Genomic DNA, 18,854 nt, shown 5'->3' with positions numbered 1-18,854 from the left:
GGCGATTTTTTCACAACTCGCGTCTTGGAACCAAGGACAGACGCCCTCCTTCTATCGGTATGTACCCAGTCTGACGCGGAAGCTTTGCTAGTAACTCACGCGCTAGCACGATTGATGTTTTTCAAGGCATCACTGACCGCCCCCTCCCCTCCCTCCTTTTTAGAAACTAGGAGATCCATCCCCCAGAACTAAGGAGAAGTATGGATACGCCGGCAAGCTAACAGCCGGTCGAAGCGCAGGTAAGAGTCCCGCTTCAGTTAGACATTAGGATATAGCGAATGAATCACTGTGAGTGCTTGATACTAAGGACAGCACGGGCATTTCTTTTTTGGTTACAGCTACTGTGAGCATTCTACTTTCAAACTCCTCGACTCACTACCTACGAATATTGATGACTTTTGGTCCACTGGCTAAGGTAGGCTGTTGTACGCACGGGACTGTTGAGTCCCTCATTATAATTGTTTGTGAAAACCCCTCCCTAAGCACTCGTTTTTATTATTGTTGCAGAACCACTTGGTCCTGAGGAGAACCCCCCTAACAAGTGGGGTTCGAAACGCGTCGACCACTCTACCCCGTATCTGGTCTTTATTTGCTGTGTTAAGGACTGAGCACCTTCGCTAAACTTTGAGAGAAAGACTTGTCCCGGTGTAAATACATAAAAAAGACTTTGAAAATTGCATCACCCAAAGGGATTCTTTCCAATTTATTTTTGACCAATACGTGGTTTCATTTGTTTCTCTTGGTTTGTTGATCATGTTAGTATGTGAATGAATGTTTGTGTATGATTGGACGGCCATGCATGACTGAATGCTTGAAATACTCATGTTTTTCTTTTTCCATTATAATATTTATTGTATATATGAAACTGTTGGCTTCTCCTTGCACTAAGAAATTGTGTATTAAACAAAGTAAAAAATAATTGCAAGAGAATAAATCTTGAGACGTTGCTAAAGAAATCAAGCAGGTGGTTTTGCTTTTTTCAAATCCCCCCCTTTTTGGTTTAAAAGTTTCTCTCAGCATTGGCTTTCGTGTTGTTCTAATAGCAAGCCCACCAGCAGCATTTGTATTTACAAGCCCTGGCACTCCTGGTGCACTATACTAGGGACTGACAGTAAACCAAATAGGCCAAACGTGGAATCCAATTAATGTATCAATTTAACATAGGGAGCACCTGCACTGTGGCACTGATCAGCAGTGGCACAGTGCCCAAAGCGATATTCCTGCAAAACATTGTAAACAGAGGAGGCAAACAGACAAAAAATAGAGGAGAGACTCATGCCAATGATGCCAGGTCTAACAGACGCCGTGGAAAACATGTGTATTGGATTGAAATAGTGACTCTGTTCGCCGGTTCGAGCTCATGAGCTTTATCGAGCTACGAGAACCAGTTATCTACTCAACTAGATGTGACACGATTTCTTTCATTTGAGATTCGAGCTCAGTATATTTATTGAAGTAATGGCCAGTTTGACTTGTTCGTAAATTATGACAAATGATATTCATCATCATTTCGGTTCTTGAATTGATTTGGTCAGTTGCCCTTTGGAATTTTCACTTTATTTATGATACCATTTCTGAAATATAATCTATTGCCCTGACAAAGTCATTGGCATATGAGCGAGACGAAACACGTGTTTGCAAAATCGGTTGGCTTTTGTAATACTGAAGAATTCCTTATGATTTGTACCCTGTGGTTGGACTGAACTATGAATTGATACATTTTGGAAAATATATGAACTTGGAACAATAAAGAAGACACGAAAACTACACAATTTGGAAAAGGGTGTTATTGATATGGACACTTATATTCACTAGCGTTGCTCAGGTTGTGAAACTGTGCTTGTGTTTTAGGGTAGACTTTTGTCTATCTGTTGCTACAACCTTTGGTAGTGGTTGTATTCCTACCTTAGAGCATATGTTAGTTTATTATATAAAGAGAAGATATAAATTATATACTATTTTGTGCATTTTTTCCCTACTGCCAATCTGTTTTGGAGACATCGGAGGGAGCCAAACCCTCACAAGTAACTATGAGTTATGTTTTAGAGACATTTTGGCTACATCTATAGTTAAACTTGGTTGAACAGTGTCACCATGGCTGGCATACTGAATGCAGTGGCTATGCCCAGCACCTTTTTGGAAGTCCCTGGGCCAACTGCTGAAATTTGGACTCAATGGGTTAAATGATTTGAAAAACATCTGGAGTATATTGATGGAACAAAATACAATCCAGCCAGGAAGCAAGCAATGATGTATAATTGATTGGGGGCAGAGGGAAGAATTCTATTTGATCACATAACCCCCTTTGAAAAAGAGGAGGATGTGTTCATTGAAGCCAAAACAAGAATGAAGAATTGCTTTGATACCACTATGAGCGTTATAATGGAAAGAAACAATTTCTATTACAGATACCAGGCACCAAGTGAGGCAATCGAATCCTATGTTGCAACACTAAGGATGTTGGCCACAGCGTGCGCATTCAAGGACATGGATAAATTATACGCGATCTGGTAGTAATGCACACCACTTGCATGAAGGCGCAATAGATGTTATTATGTCATAGGAACCCGAGCCTGGAGAAGGTGATTTCGATCATTAGGAGCATGGAAAGGTCAGTTAAGGGAGTGACGTTGCTGTGCAAACCAGAAAGCATGCAAGTGAACGTCAATATAGTTTGTGGAGAAGAGTCTCCAACTAATCAGCTCCAGAAGAACAGCACACAAAAACCTACAGCACATACAGTGGAAAATCTACCTGTTATTGTTGTAGGTCCATTACACATGTGGCGTCTAACAAAGAATGTCCTGCTTGGAGCAAGGTCTGCAAGGGATGCGGAAAAATTTGACATTTCTTTAAGGTTTGCAAAACATCATGTTCAACTAAGGTTTACACAGTGAATGAATCAAAATCAGAGGAACTGTTAAAAACTTAGTGCTGCTTGTGGCTATTGTCAACAAAGAAGATATGCAGAACCAGCACAGGTGCTGTGTCCGTGTAAATGGAGAAAAAGTTGAGATGTTGGTGGACACAGGATCGAGAATCACAATCTTGTCAAAGGACACCTACAATAATTTAAAGTGCAAGACACCGTTAGAGGCCAGCAGAATTGTTCCAGGTGCCTACAGTGGTCGTGAAATAAAATTAGAAGGAGTATTTAACACAGATCTGTCATTCAAAGAGAAACACACTTTCACAAGAATTTTTGTAGTAGATTATCCTCGGTTGGTTGGAACAACAAAAACTGAAAATGATGATCAACCCATGCCAACCTCACTATGTCTTTAGCATTCAAGAGGACAACTTGGAAATTGTTCACAAGGAATTCAAGGGGGTTTTTTGTGAGAGATTGGGATGCTTAAAGATTTTCAAACACAAGATCATTCTGAAGAGCAACGCATACCTTGTGAAACAACACGTCAGAAACATACCCTTGTCAGCCGTGCTGATGTTAAAGCCTTTCTGGAGAGTTGGTGCAGCGATCGAATAATCGAACCAATCAATGCATCTGAATTGCTATCACCCATGGTCATTGTGAAGAAAACAAGTGGAATGATCTGCTAATGCATCAACCTTTGTGAACTAAACCACCATGTGGTAGCAATTGTCAGTCCCTTCCCCTAATAAATGAGATGGTGATGACGATGGATCAGGCAAAGATCTTTAAAATACTAGTTGTCAGTGCAGCATACCATCCAATACAGCTGGACGAGGGGTCAAAAAAATATACTGTGTTTATCCCTCCTGAAGGCGCATATCAATTTTGCAGATTACCTTTCAGGCTGTGTTGGGCATCTGCTGTATTCCAGCGCATAATGAATCAACCATTCTGTGGCATGGAAGGTGTGAGATCATTCCAAGATGATGTACTTATTTACAGCAAGACGGAAGAACACATAGCCATGCTAAGGAAGGTCCTGCAAAGGATTCAAGACTGTGGTCTCATCTTGCAAAAGGACAAATGCAAATTTCTCAAAGGAACTGTTGAGTACTTAGGTCACCTCATTGATGAAAACAGAGTTCGACCAAAACCATCTTTGATATCTAAAATCTCTTTGTCACCAAACCTGACGAATAAGGAAGAACTTGCATCATTCTTAGGCATGTGTTAATTCCCCTCCAAGTTCATACAACATTACGCTTCTAACGTTGAACCACTCCGGAAACTGATAAAAAGGGATGCAGAATTCATTTGGGATGATAAATGTCAGCAGAGCATAATGGACATACAAAAATAACTTGAGCAAGCATTATCCCTACAATCATTCAGTGAAAAATTGCAAAGTATTGTGACCACAGACACCAGCCAGATCAGGCTGGGGGCAGTGCTCAGCCAAAAAACAGAAAGGGGGAAAAAGTCATTGCATTCACATTACACAAGCTAAAAGGCCCAGAGACAAAATTCTCAGTTATTGAGTGTGGATTATTGGCTTGTGTTTGTGCAGTTACAAAGTTTAAAAGTTTTCTGTGGGGCAAAGAATTCACCATCCGAACTGATCACAAGCCATTAGTCAGCATACTAGAAGGAAAGAGTTCTATTCGACCCTCTCAAAGAATAGCAAAGTTGGTGTAAGTTGCAGGAGTATCAGGTTAAGATGGATTACTTTCATGGCTGAGTGAATGTGTCGGTAGATTACTTGGCACGTGCCCCTTGTGACAGTGAATCAAATTGTGGTGAGGGTGAGAAGGATGACCTGCTTGTTGCGTGTTTGCTCGACTATGAGGACTCTAATGGTACTATTACCAAACCAGAATGGTTAGAGGATATAAAGAGTGACAATGTGTTTGCTGAAAAAAAAAATATATGTGGTTAAGGGATGGCCTCGAGAAAGAGTATTAGATGAGGCACTTAGACCGCATTGGAAAATAAAAGAAGACATCAGTCTTGTCGAAGATATCATTCTCCGCGGTGAAACTTTGATGGCACCGAAGTCCCCAAGAATAAGGTTGATAACATTAGCACACAAAGGCCATGTGGGGATGACAGACACCAAACAAAGGTTAAGGGAGAGATACTGGTGGCCCTCCATGGATCGCGACGTTGATCTATTTGTCAGTCATTGTTCAGTTTGCACTAAGGCAGACAAGACCATGACAACACACAGTTGCCCAATGACATCTGTGGAACTACTTGAGGGTCCTTGGATAAAAGTCGGCATTGACTTTATTGGACCAATGAATGCTTTAAACTTAGAAATGTGCTATGCCATAGTTATAATAGATTACTTCACCAAATGGGTGGAAGTTAAATTTGTGTCACAACCTACCACGTGTGAAGTGGTGAGTTTCTTTAAGGAATTGTGTTGCAGAGAGGGTTTCCCACATCAGTTATTCATCGACAACAGTCTGCAGTTTGTGTCCTCTGAGTTGGTTTCATTCATGTAAAAGAACGGCATAGAACATGTGAGATCCTCTTTGTACCACCCATAAGGCAATGGTCAGGTTGAACGGGCCAATTACCAAATTAAAGAAACCATCACAATGGCTTTAAGATCTCATATCCCCATTGAGGCAGCTCTCTGTACTAGGTTGTGGTCATACCGCACTACTCCACACAACACCACTGGTAGAACCCCCTTTGAGCTAATCAATGATAGAGCAGCTATCTCACAATTGCAGGCATACTGGTCTTTGGCTTGGAAAAACTAGGAGAACAAGAACAACCGGGAAAAAGAGATCAAGATGAGTAGTCTGATGGACAAATGCCAGAAGCACATGCTCATCAATTACAACGCTAGGAATGTGGTAAAGGAGATGTCTGTGAAAGCAGGTGATGTGGTGAGAGTGAAGTATCCTAGGAAAAGAACAAACATGAGTAGGTACAGTGAGCCAAGGCATGTGGTCAAGACCAAGGGTACTGCTGTCCTACTCTACAATGGTCAGTGGTGGAACGGATCAAATGTTGTTAATAGCAGGACCCATGAACCAGTGAGCAGGCATGATAAGTTTCACAACGATGCATTAGCATCTTCGGGAAATGCCAGAAACAGTGAACTGTATGATACAAGCACTGCGCCTGCCACTGCTGGGAATCCCACCAATGTGTGTCCGTCTAGGCTTGTAACCAGTCCTGATTGTACTCTTCAGAACAAAAGAACGATTTTTCCCCCATCAGATTTAAAGACTATGTAATGTAGTTGTCTGTCTTAAAAAACGGGAGAAGATGTAATGTCCTACCTTTGAAGCTGTCAGCGTCCTACCTTTGATTCTGTCCTTCCCTACTTTCGTCCCACCTCTTGTGTGTGTGTGTGTGCATGGAGTTTGTCGCGTGCTGGTGTGGAATGCCGCAGAGGGGAGCGGGCGGGAGCCGGGGGCTAATGGAGATTTGGGGGGCGGGGGGCGACCAGCGGGAGGCCTGCCACCCCCTGGGAATTTTGGGGCCGGGGGAGGGGGGGGGTAGAGCCAGCACCGTACGTGGGCTGGTTTTGGGCTACTTGGTAGCCTTGGGCTGGGGTGGGCTGTTTTTGGGCTGGGTTTGGGCTGGTCCACGTAAAAACCCGGACATCTTGATCACAGGCCACCATTTTAGAAAGAAGGTGACTGGTGACACAGCAGCCGGGCGGGGGTAGCGGAGGTAATTGTTTTTGTAATGGTTTGCGGGCGTACAGAGACTGCATGTTGACGGGGCATTTATGGAGGATGCGTGCGTTCGTGTAATGGTGACATTCGTCGGGGATATAATTTTCTGGTCCGTGGGAGGCGCAATGAGCGCGATTGTTCCGCTAGTACGGTCATTGTGGGAGGCGCAATAAGCGCGTTTGTTACGCTAGTGCGGTGCTGGTTTGGTGCCGGTGGTACGGCGGATTCATGTCTGCGGGGGCGGATGAGAGGTCTGGGTTTTGAGGCGATGTGTTCGTGGGGGGGCGGGTGGTGATGTTTGTGGCCGGGGTGTGCGGAAAATGGGGGGCCTCCGGGGGCACCGGTCGTTCGGGTGGCCCTCCCCGCCTCTGGTCCGGAGACGCGATGGGTTAGGTCGGCGGCGGAGGAATGGTGGAGACGCTGTGGGGGATCGGCCGCGGTTCCGTTTCTGGGAGGTCATGGCTTGGGAGTTTGCTTCAGCTGGGTGGCCGCGACGCGGGTCATACACCCCATAGCCAGTACAGTGCGTGCGACAGGAGGCGCAAGACTCTCGGTAGGAACCGGTGCCCTGGTGACGGGTCGGCTTTCATGATGTGTGACGGGGGTAGGGAGCGGCATGTCCTGTGAGAATCTCGGTCGCGTTTACTCGGGGGGCGGACGGGGGGGAGTGGCTTGGGGGGGTGCCCCCGAGGGGGAGGTGTGCGTGGTGGGGCCATCGCGAGGCTCTGTCTACAGGGGGGGGCAGGAGTGAGAGCCTGGGGGGGTTGGTGGGGGAGGGTCCTGCGGCAAGTGTGCGACGGGGGCCAGGGTTGGGGGATGGGTGCGGGCGAGTGGAGGGGGCGGGAGGGCCTGGGTGGGGGGGTTGGGGGTTGAAGGCACGGCGAGCGGGGGGGTCGGCAGGGGGTTGGGGGCTTGCGGGGGCGGGAGTAAGGGGGTTTGTCCTCCGGCGTGCTGGACCACACCTCTTGTTCAGGGCATGGACACGGAGGTAGGCGCTCGGGAGAGCAGCATGCGGCTCCACTCGACCGAGGGGATGGGCCGGCTCTGCCTGGTACGGGCGGTCGTGCTCCCACGAGGGACCAGTCCTGGACGCGCCCCGCCACTCCCACCCCGAAGGGTCAGGACGACCGCCGGGGGTTGGGGAGGAAGGCATGAGCTGTTTCACAGTGAGAATTATTCCTTATTTATGTATGCAATTGATGATAAGAACATACCGGGTACAGGGGCATTACCAGTGAATGAATTGATTAAGCAAGGTTACAGTACATGAGGCTGAAGTGACAAGCGTGTGAAAACAAAATACAAAGATATGCAAGAGTGAGAGTTACGGGGCGTGGTGGCCCCGTGAGAGTTTTGAAACGGACAGATGTAGGGGGTTTCTACGGGGTGTTACACTGGACCAGTGGCGTGGGCAGGTTAACTAGAGTCCCGATCACGGGGGCGGAGTAGTACTGCAATAATGGCAGTCGCATGGAACATGCGTGCCCACTGGAGCGGCAATTAAATAGTGGGAGAGTCAGGAATTTTCTAGCCCATGGGGTCTGCCAGCAGGTAATGGTGGGGCATGATGTACCGTGGAAGAGCCTTGAGGGTGGCGAACTTTGAGGTCAGTTTGGGATGCCGGGGAGGAGTTGGGGGGGTCGCTAGATAGGGGGGGAAGAGGAGTGGGAGGTTTGGGGGGTGTGGAGTATTGCGGTAGTCCAGTCTGGGTGGGTTGTTGAGGTCGTGCTGGGGGAATAAGCGATGGAGCCCACCAAAAGGGCGCAGTTGGTGTCGAGCAGGCTTGGTATTTGTGGGACTGGGGTGGGTAGATTGTGTAGTGTGACGTTTAGACGTTTAGGCCCCAGGGTTATGCGCTGGCGACAGGGATGGGTGTGTCATTTCATAGATTCATGCTGGTCCATCCTGGATTGCATCAGTGGAGGAGACGGTACGGGAGGGGAGGAGGATGTGAGAGGGGAGAGGTTTTTGAGCGGGGAGATTGGATGTGGTGGTGTCAGCAAGTGACAGGGGGAGTAGGACGGAGCCAGAAAAGGGGGGATTGGGGGACGAGTTATCTATTGATTTAGGCGATTTTATATAGTGCAGACGTTCCCCGAAGGTGTCAGGGCACTGCACAATAGGACAGGTAATGGTACCGAGGTAACAGTTACAAAGGTACAAGTTACGTAAGAAAACGTTGGGTTACAAGGGGGCCAATAGTGAGCAACCAAAATACATGAGGTAGCAATCGGTGCATCACAGGAGAAAAAAAAAAGTGATATGTGTGCAGGTTACAAATCGTAAAAAGTACTAGTAGAGGTATAAGGCGGCAATGGGTGGCTGACACTCAGGCACAAGAACAAGCGTTATAGGGGCAATGGTGGCACTCGTGCAAGTACCTAAACACACAAAATACAAAAGGTGGCAAACTGTTTGTTACAAGCCAAAGGTGGAAAGGGGGCCCAGTGCTGGGCAGGAGGCCATGGGCCATTGGAACTGGTGGGGGGAGAAGGGGGGATTGGCTGGGGACAGGCGTTCGGGGGCATTTCCTGGGTGTGCATATGAGCGGACGCGGGAGGTATTGCGGCGGTCTGGTGCAGTGGGGGCAGGGGGATGGGCGGCTTCCGCAGGAGCGGGTCTCGCGGTTCGGGTTGAAGTAGATGGACGGGGGCTTTCAGGGGGCGATTCGCCATTGGCGGGGGAAATGGGGGGACGTACGCGGCACAGGCGTTAGGGGTCCTGCGGCACGCCCTATGGTTTATGGGTGAGGACCCGAAGGTGTTACGGAGGCATTGTATCGGAGTGGGGGCAGCAACGGAGGCGGCGCAGCAAGGTTGAAGAAGGCCTCGGGCCCTGGAGTTCGGACTGTTCGTGGGCAGCTGCAGGCTGCGGGGTTGGGAAGTGAACATACGATATGATGGACATTTCTCGCCTCTCACATGTGTGTCTTTTCAGGTGCAGGGGAGGGGCCAACTGCAGCGGCGCTGGAGAGTTATGTTGGGGCACACTCAGTTGTAAAGCAGGCGGAAAGGGGGACTGGGTCAAGCAACGGAATCAGTGGTCGGAGTCGGACGACAGGTCTCATGGTCAGCGGCAAGGACAAGGGGCATGAGCTGGCATGCGTTGTGGCAGGCTGTGTGTGCAGTGGAACAGGGGAGAGTGTGCCCGACGTGGGCTTGGTACAGTGAAAAGGGTTAGCGTTGGGTTCAACAAGTGAGGAGGGATCTGGTAGAGATACGGCGCGGGTAGGCGGGGTTTCAGGTCAAGTGGTCAGAGTTTGGTCCCAGGTGGGTGGTAGGGGGGCGAGAGGCCAGCGGCCATAGATTGGACACGTAGGGAATTTTCAAGGAAGTGAAGGTTCGGGGAAGATAGAAGGTTGAGAGGATGTAGCACCCGGAGCTGCGGCACAGGGCAGTGGATTGGCAGGGGGATGGGGTTTTTCACCTGGGGTACAGAATGGAGTTATGTGCTACACTTGATGCAGGCACTGGGGAGGGTTGGGGCGCAGATGGCTGGAAGGGCTGGAGTCCTAGGGGGGGGTCGAAAGCTGTTAGCACGCCTTTCGAGTGGTGGTTCTTCCTAATATATGGGGGAAGTATAGGAGATCGGTTGTTGGATTAGCGGGGGGTAGGTCAAGCATAATAAAGGATTTAGCCAGGTGGAGAGGCAAATTGACGTTTATGCTAATTGTTTACTGTTTGTGGATTGGGGGAACCAGTTAGGGGAGGGGGTGGGGGGGCTTTGTCAGGAAATTGCATATTTAGTGAGTTATAGTTTTGTACGGGGCAGGCCAAGGGTTTCATTGTTAAGGTGCACCTGCTTCCAATAAAGCGGCCTTTATCACACCTATTTTTGAGTCTCTGGTCGGTGCTTTTCCTCCCGCCCCCCCCCCCCCCTCTCCCCCTTTGGGCCCCAATGGCATTCTTGGACGGCATTGAATAAAAGAGGTTGTTCCTTGCACATGTCTCTTCTGGTGCACAGACAAAATATCGACTCAAAAATATCGAATGGACAAAATATCGAGTTAAAAATATCGATAATAATAAAATATCGATAACAAAAATATCGTTGGTCAAAATATCGATTAAAATAATGTTAAAAAAATATCGAGTACAAAAATATCGACAAAATATATATAAATAGTCAAAGTAAAAAATTTCAATAATATGTAGAAAAAAGGTTAAAAAAATAATTTTATTTTATTAATAGTAATCTAAATTGTAGTTAATGTTTAGGAGCGGGATGTTGGGTTAATAGGGGATAAGGGTGGGGAGTAATTTAGTAATAATTAATTAATTAATATATGTTTGTAAATATTTTTAATTATTAATTAATTGGTAATTAATTAATATTCATTAGTTATTTAATTAATATATTGTGTACATATTTTTAATTAGTAATTAATTGGTAATTAAATAATATTAATTAGTTAATTACAGTAATTAGAGTAATTTATTTATATATATAATTTTTAGTTATTGTTAATTAATTAATTGGTAAAAAATAATATTAATTATTAAATTAAAATAATTACAGCTAATGTGCTAATATATTTACTTTATTGTTATTGTTAATTAATAATTAATTGGTAATTAAATAATATTAATTAATTAAGGGTAAAGGAGTATTTTTAGGGTTCAGGGTCAGTTTTCTGTTTTTGGGTAAAGGGGTATTTTTAGAGTTCAGGGTCAGTTTTCAGTTTTTGGGTAAAGGGGTATTTTTAGGGTTCAGGGTCAGTTTTCAGTTTTTGGGTAAAGGGGTATTTTTAGGGTTCAGGGTCAGTTTTCAGTTTTTGGGTAAAGGGTTTTTTTTAGGGCTCAGGGTCAGTTTTCAGTTTTTGGGTAAAGGGGTATTTTTAGGGTTCAGGGTCGGTTTTCAGTTTTTGGGTAAAGGGGTATTTTTAGGGTTCAGGGTCAGTTTTCAGTTTTTGGGTAAAGGGGTATTTTTAGGGTTCAGGGTCAGTTTTGGGTTTTTGGGTAAAGGGGTATTTTTAGGGTTTAGGGTCAGTTTTGCGTTTTTGGGTAAAGGGGTATTTTTAGGGTTCAGGGTCAGTTTTCCCTACTGTTGCACCCACTGGAGTGGGAATAGTAATTTTAACCCCTACGCTATCCAACGCTTTCCCTACGCTTGCACTCTTTGGAGTGGGAATAGTATTTTTTAAACTTCTGGTATCGTACGGTAATATAATAGTATATTATTTAATTATAGTATGTTACTATATATATATGTTTTAACAAATAAGATTGTAAAAATTTTTTTTTATTATTTTCATTTATTATTTAATTATTATAAGTTAATGTAAGTATTTTTAAGTATATTTTAATAATTAAATTTTAATATTAATTTAATTTAACACTGTTTTTAATGAAGTCGATATTTTTTACATCTATATTATTGTAAACGATATTTTGTACTCGATATTTTTGTACTTACCTGTTTGTAGATACAAACTCGATATTTTGACTGTCGATATTTTGTCCACGATATTTTTGCAAGTCGATATTTTGTCCCTCGATATTATTTCAGTGATCCGTCTCTTCTTTACCACACATGATCTCAATGGCAAAGACTGGTGAGTGCACCATTAGGGCAACAGTGAGTCATACCATATTCCTCGGGCAGCAACCTGTCTTACAGGCTCTGTCCTAACCAAGCGTCACTCACAGAAGGCAGTGCATCTGACGTCACTAGGGCCATTTACTGGCTACTGTGGAGGGCACCGCCGGACATGAGTGCACCTGTTGCCCAAGACCAAATTCTTTCTCGTCAAAGTCATCGTCAGAACACAGGCAACAACAGCCACCCCAACCGGCCAAACGTCAGAATGCCATGCTGTAATAAATAATAACATTCTCAACCGTCATCCCTGTGCATCTCGTGACGCAGCACGAGATGGACAGGTGATTCATAAGTACACACCATACACATACACAATAGCACCACACCCAAACCGAGCCTCTCTCAGTCTGGCAGTGTCCCCAGGGCCAGAAGGGTCTTCAACCCATGCTGTCTCCTCTGGACGTCATGCTTGGTGACTGCAGCGCTCTGATGCTAAAAAAAATAAATATATAAATATTAAAGGATTTATGAAGTCACGTCACGTGCGGGCGCTCAGACTAACAGTGTGTTTCAATAAAAGAGCCTGCGGCATGCTGAATTGGTTTCTATAGGTGGTCTTCCTAATAATAGCTGACTCGCGTCCTCCCTAGATCCCCGCCTAAACCCAGAAACCCCTCTTCATCCGCTAAGGAAGTGGTGACAAATGGCTGGGCGTCAGTGCGTGATAATGCGGCCCCAGCGGGAGCTGCCAGGGGTAGCGGCACGGCCCAGCCCTTGACCAGTGACCAGAACAAATACAGCACTTAATGGTCCGCAGTGAGGTGAGCGTGGCCGAGCTTCACCTTGGGAGCTCCTCTGGGGACGTGGGAGGGCAGAAAGGAGCGCACGCGGAAGAAGAAAGGCAGACAGTAGTCTACGAGAAGAAAATCGTGGATGAGAGGGGATGAAAGAGGCCGTAGGAAAACAGGAGGACAGGGGGTGTCGCAAAAACTGAGGCGAGCACCAAGAAGGGAGAATGTACAAAGGTACAGGAATAAAACTAAAAGTGAGAGAAGAGACGATGAACGGCAGAAAAAAATGCAAGGGTGAGAGAAGGTGAGATGGCGGAGCAGAACCCTGAAGCGGAGTTCTGAGGGGAGCCCTGAGATAAGGAATAGTAGAGAAGTGGATAGAGGGAATGTGCGCGCAGAACGGGGGTGAAGTAACGAGGAAAGTAGGGAAATGTGTATGCAAAGAGGTGTGGGCGGAATCAATAAGAAAAAGTAAAGCGATTGGATTAAGGCAGTAAGCAGAAACAAAGAGAGAATGAGTGATGAATTAAGTGAGAGAAATGTGTGGAGAAAAGATGAGCACGAATTGAAGTGGGGGCGAGAGGGTAGAAAGAAAAGAGAAACATGTGAGAGTAGGCGGGAGAAACGAGGAGCTAAGGAAACAGTAAAGGGAGGCAAACGTGCGGGGAGACGAGGAAAGCAGACGTGGCAAATGTTGGAGAAAAGAAAGGAACAGGAGATGGGCATAGAAGGAGGTTCAGAGCGAATAGAAAGGAAGGGATAGAAGTAAGGGACAAAAAGTGACAAGTGAGCAAGAAGAAAAACTAGGAGGCTATATGAAAGATCCACAAAAGCAAGTGAGGACGAAAAAAAGCTAGAGGAAGGGAGCATACATTGTTATAGAAATAAATGGGGGTGAAAGTGTGGAAAAGAAGAATAGGGTGAAACAAGGCTAACAAAGGATTTGGAGAAAGAATGGATGAAGAGTTGGGGAGGAAGATAACAGGGAGAGAAGAGGAAAATGAGTTAGTCTGTGGAAAAAAATTAATAATTCAGAGTCACGGGGAGTCGAAAGATACCTGAGAAACTAGTTAAAGGAGAACAAGGAATATAAATGGAATAAACGGAGAAAGGCAGAGCAGAAAAAAGGCAAATCTTTGATTGATGAAAATGTGAGGGGGAGGATGAAAAGAAGACAGGGAAGAAAAGAAGCAGCCATAGGAATTGAGTAGAACAGAGCAGGAAAGGAATAAGGGAGGAAGAGAAAAGTTGTAGGCTAGTGAGTATGGGAAACAAGCACTGGCAAAGCTAACAGATATTGCCTTTCAGTGGTGTTACCCAAACTTTTGGCTTTGAAATGCTTTATGCTGATGCTTTTCTGCGTCAACATAAGGAAAACAACTCTTGTTTGGTGATGCGGAACAGCATTAGATAAAACAAAAAGAAACTGTTACTGCAGTGTGATGACGTATGTGCATGTGTCACCATGCATGCAGCAGCTTTTTTATTCGTTTTTAACTTTGAATTTACCGTTCTAAAGCCTCACACACCAATATTGGAGTGCTAAATAAAAAAAAAACGCGTAAAAGCTCTTTAGAGATAAAACGGTTAGCCTACTAGTAAATTGGAGCTGCTAGGCCCTCCCCAAAAAACCTAAAAAAATAAATAAAAATAGAACGTATTGGTTAAGGGTGTAAAGCGCCATGAAACCGCTGGGTATAAGTGCGCTCAACAAATGTTTTTAAATTCAAATTCAAATTCAAATTAGGAGCAACTGAGAAGTGGATGGGGGGGTGGGTTAAGTCAACATTGTAGTGAGGGAGATGGAGAGCAATAGGTAGTGGCGGAGTAACAGAGAAGCTTGGCGGGAGGACAGGGGAGTTTAACAAGGTTTTAAGCAGGATGCAAAAAGTGGGAACCCTCTAAAAAGGATGTGGGCTATTTAATTAAGGGCATTGCTTAAACATGTAAACTCAATTTCTGATTCCCATCACAGGTATTTTGGTTCTTCCTTTCTGTTATTGCATCCAGATATATAATACAACAACTGGCATACACCTAAAACCAGCCAGGTCTATTGTCTTTGTCAATGGATGTTAGCTGTTTATGATAAAGGAGTAACAACGAGTTTGTTGAAAATAATATTGAAATGTTTCAATTCTGAAATGTGTGGAGACGGAGAATTAAACATTACTGAAGTCTGTGCAAGAGTCATGGTCTTCAGTGTCTCAATCACGCCTGCTATGTTCAACCAATGGTAAAGAGGTATACCCTATTTCTCTCCAAATCTCATTCATCTGCATATCTTACTCCTCTCTTTCCTCTTTAGCACCCTCTTCTCACTCTTTCACCAAACACACTTTGTACCCACTTACCTAAAAGCACTGTATTTTCTTTTACTTTTATTTTGTCAACATTTTGATAACGGCGTACCTCCTTCACACACACCTGCACTGAATCACATGGCAGCTGGAATACATGACCATTGCCCTGTGTGCTCTGCAGAGAGGTCAAGGGCTGGATGAACATGTATTCTGAACAACTTTTTGACCCACTGTGAGAATCTTGCACTGCCTCGAGCCTCTGCTTAAGAGCTATTAATTGTGGCCCCTTATTGACTGTGGAAATGACTCAGATTAAAGTATGCATGATAAAAGCGTAAAATCCTACATTAATAAGCAAGCAATGGCAAAGCCCATGGGTCTTGCCTATAAGTGATCTATTGGTACAAAAGGGGGTGGTAATGGACGGAGCATCTGAACCAATCAAACACTCACACCCAGTCAAAAGATCTGGGTTTAATCCATCACCGTTCTTTAACCCACTCTGCCACCCCAGTTCAGACATGGCTATATGCAAATCAGTCTGACCCTGTGCCTCATGGGAACAGTCCAGCCCGAACTGCCAAGCAATGCCTTCCCTGGACTGGAAACAAGCTTCTGAGGACCGGTTTCTGGCATTCCAGCCGTCTTCAGCCCGGCTTGCTTGAATCCAGTGGCAAAGTGAGCAAGGGACTCACGTCTGAGCATACCCTGCCACACTTATGGCTGCAAAAAGCAGTACAAAAGGGGGTGGTAATGGACGGAGCATCTGAACCAATCAAGCACTCACACCCAGTGAAAAGATCTGGGTTTAATCCATCACCGTTCTTTAGCCCACTCTGCCACCCCAGTTCAGACATGGCTATATGCAAATCAGTCTGACCCTGTGCCTCATGGGAACAGTCCAGCCCGAACTGCCAGCCATGCCTTCCCTGGACCGGAAACAAGCTTCTGAGGACCGGTTTCTGGCATTCCAGCCCTCTTCAGCCCGGTTTGCTTGAATCCAGTGGCAAAGTAAGCAAGGGACTCACGTCTGAGCATACCCTGCCACACTTATGGCGGCCAAAAGCGGTACAAAAGGGGGTGGTAATGGACGGAGCATCTGAACCAATCAAACACTCACACCCAGTCAAAAGATCTGGGTTTAATCCATCACCGTTCTTTAGCCCACTCTGCCACCCCAGTTCAGACATGGCTATATGCAAATCAGTCTGACCCTGTGCCTCATGGGAACAGTCCAGCCCGAACTGCCAAGCCATGCCTTCCCTGGACCGGAAACAAGCTTCCGAGGACCGGTTTCCGGCATTCCAGCCGTCTTCAGCCCGGCTTGCTTGAATCCAGTGGCAAAGTGAGCAAGGGACTCACGTCTGAGCATACCCTGCCACACTTATGGCGGCCAAAAGCGGTACAAAAGGGGGTGGTAATGGACGGAGCATCTGAACCAATCAAACACTCACACCCAGTCAAAAGATCTGGGTGTAATCCATCACTGTTCTTTAGCCCACTCTGCCACCCCAGTTCAGACATGGCTATATGGAAATCAGTCTGACCCTGTGCCTCATGGGAACAGTCCAGCCCGAACTGCCAAGCCATACCTTCCCTGGACCGGAAGCAAGCTTCCGAGGACCGGTTTCTGGCATTCCAGCCGTCTTCAGCCCGGCTTGCTTGAATCCAGTGGCAAAGTGAGCAAGGGACTCACGTCTGAGCATACCCTGCCACACTTATGGCGGCCAAAAGCGGTACAAAAGGGGGTGGTAATGGACGGAGCATCTGAACCAATCAAACACTCACACCCAGTCAAAAGATCTGGGTTTAATTCATCACCGTTCTTTAGCCCACTCTGCCACCCCAGTTCAGACATGGCGATATGCAAATCAGTCTGACCCTGTGCCTCATGGGAACAGTCCAGCCCGAACTGCCAAGCCATGCCTTCCCTGGACCGGAAACAAACTATTGGCTTGTCCATGTCTTTTCTAACCGCACTGCACAGCAGCATGGCAAATGTGTACATGGCTGAAAGTAAAGAAAGCAAAAGCGGTATGATGCAGTCAACATTTGCCACGTCATAGCGCAGTGATTTTGTTAAACTTTTGACATGTTGCAGAGCAGCAGAGGCTCTAGTATATATTAAAAGAGTAAGGGGCATATTTACGAGTTCTGGCGCATCTCTGCATATCAGCAGAGATGCGCCAGAACAAATGCGTCACGCAAAACTACCCTTACGTCACGGCAGATGCACCACATTTACAATGCGGCGCGCCGTGGCGCAAGGGTAGGCAGATGCGTGACGCATCTCGTGACGTAAGGGCAGGGCATCGCTGGAGTCGCGTGGCAAGCGTGAAGCAACTCCAGCAATGCTCAGGGCCGCCCAATACTTAACATGCTGCGTCAGTCCTTAAGCCTGCTTCAAGCAGGCGTAAGGAATTGACGTAGCATCGTCACGGAAGTGCCTGCGTGAAATCTTGTAGATTTGACACAGGCACTTTTGCAAGGCGCACAGGCGCCGGAACGCCCACCCTGCATGGGAACGCCCCCATTGTGGCGCTGGCCTTTATAACGTGACGCATCTCCCTAGATGCGTCATGTTGTAAATGCCTCGCAGGGATGCACCACGTTTACGCCGCTGTTGCGTCACGCAAGACGGCATAAACGTGGCACAGGGGCTTGTAAATCTGCTCCTAAGAACTTAAGCACTGGTGTTGAATAGCCTCGGATTATTTAACTTAAAAACACCAGAAAATATGACCAATTCAGTTTAAAGAAAGCTAAAGTCAAAGGTATGAGGTCGGAGTATAGGAATTAATGAAACCACTTAACAGGTGTTGTTTCGGAGAAGGGAACCTTGGCATTATACTTGATTATACGTATTAGCGCACCGTTCGGTCGTTATCTGTCGTTTTCAAAGGCCTAACATACATTAAGACTTGTGGTGCATTGTTATTCACAGATAAGCTGTTCAGATTCTATAAAACTTTAAATCCAATCAAATGGGCCCACGCCTATAACGCAGACCGATCTGAGTAAGAAACGTCCTGCAACCGCTAGAGGCATAACGTTGCACAAAAGCTTGTGCGCTGACAATTCCACATAATGAACTTGGCATATGGAAGCATGAATACATAGATGTATCCAGTGCTTTAAATGGAAAAAATAAGTGCATGTACTCATCGTATTGAAATGTGGACTAAGGTTTGGGGCTTGGGCGGAGTGAGTGGCTATGGAGTGGGTGCTACTGGTAGTGCTAAGGGACCCAGCCAGGGGCACACACTTAATTTGATTGAGATTGAATTGTTGTGCAAAACTAGTAACCCACATGCCTGTGCCCATAAAATACAAATCTGCAATCAGCATGGTACATGTTGTGTTTTGCAGCAAGCACATGAACCCTATGTGCTAACTTATGATGAGTCAAAACTGTTATCAGATAAAGCACAGATCTTTTAAGCAAGTACTTTTGTTGGCGTTTGAATTGAAAAACGGAACATGTGCTGCTAAACTAATTATTAAAATTGGGGTCGAGATTAAAATGTCCCAATGGCGATAACACCTCATATGGCCTCTCAGCGAGGCCTCTGACCACACTCCCACACCCACCATAGCCTGGCAGAGAGGTCAGCTGAAACAAATTGCTTCTGCACTGGGCTAG

The sequence above is a fragment of the Lissotriton vulgaris genome, chromosome 2_1 (genome assembly GCF_964263255.1).
Source record: "Lissotriton vulgaris chromosome 2_1, aLisVul1.2, whole genome shotgun sequence".
Classification (NCBI taxonomy): domain Eukaryota; kingdom Metazoa; phylum Chordata; class Amphibia; order Caudata; family Salamandridae; genus Lissotriton; species Lissotriton vulgaris.
This window is presented reverse-complemented; position numbering follows the sequence as displayed.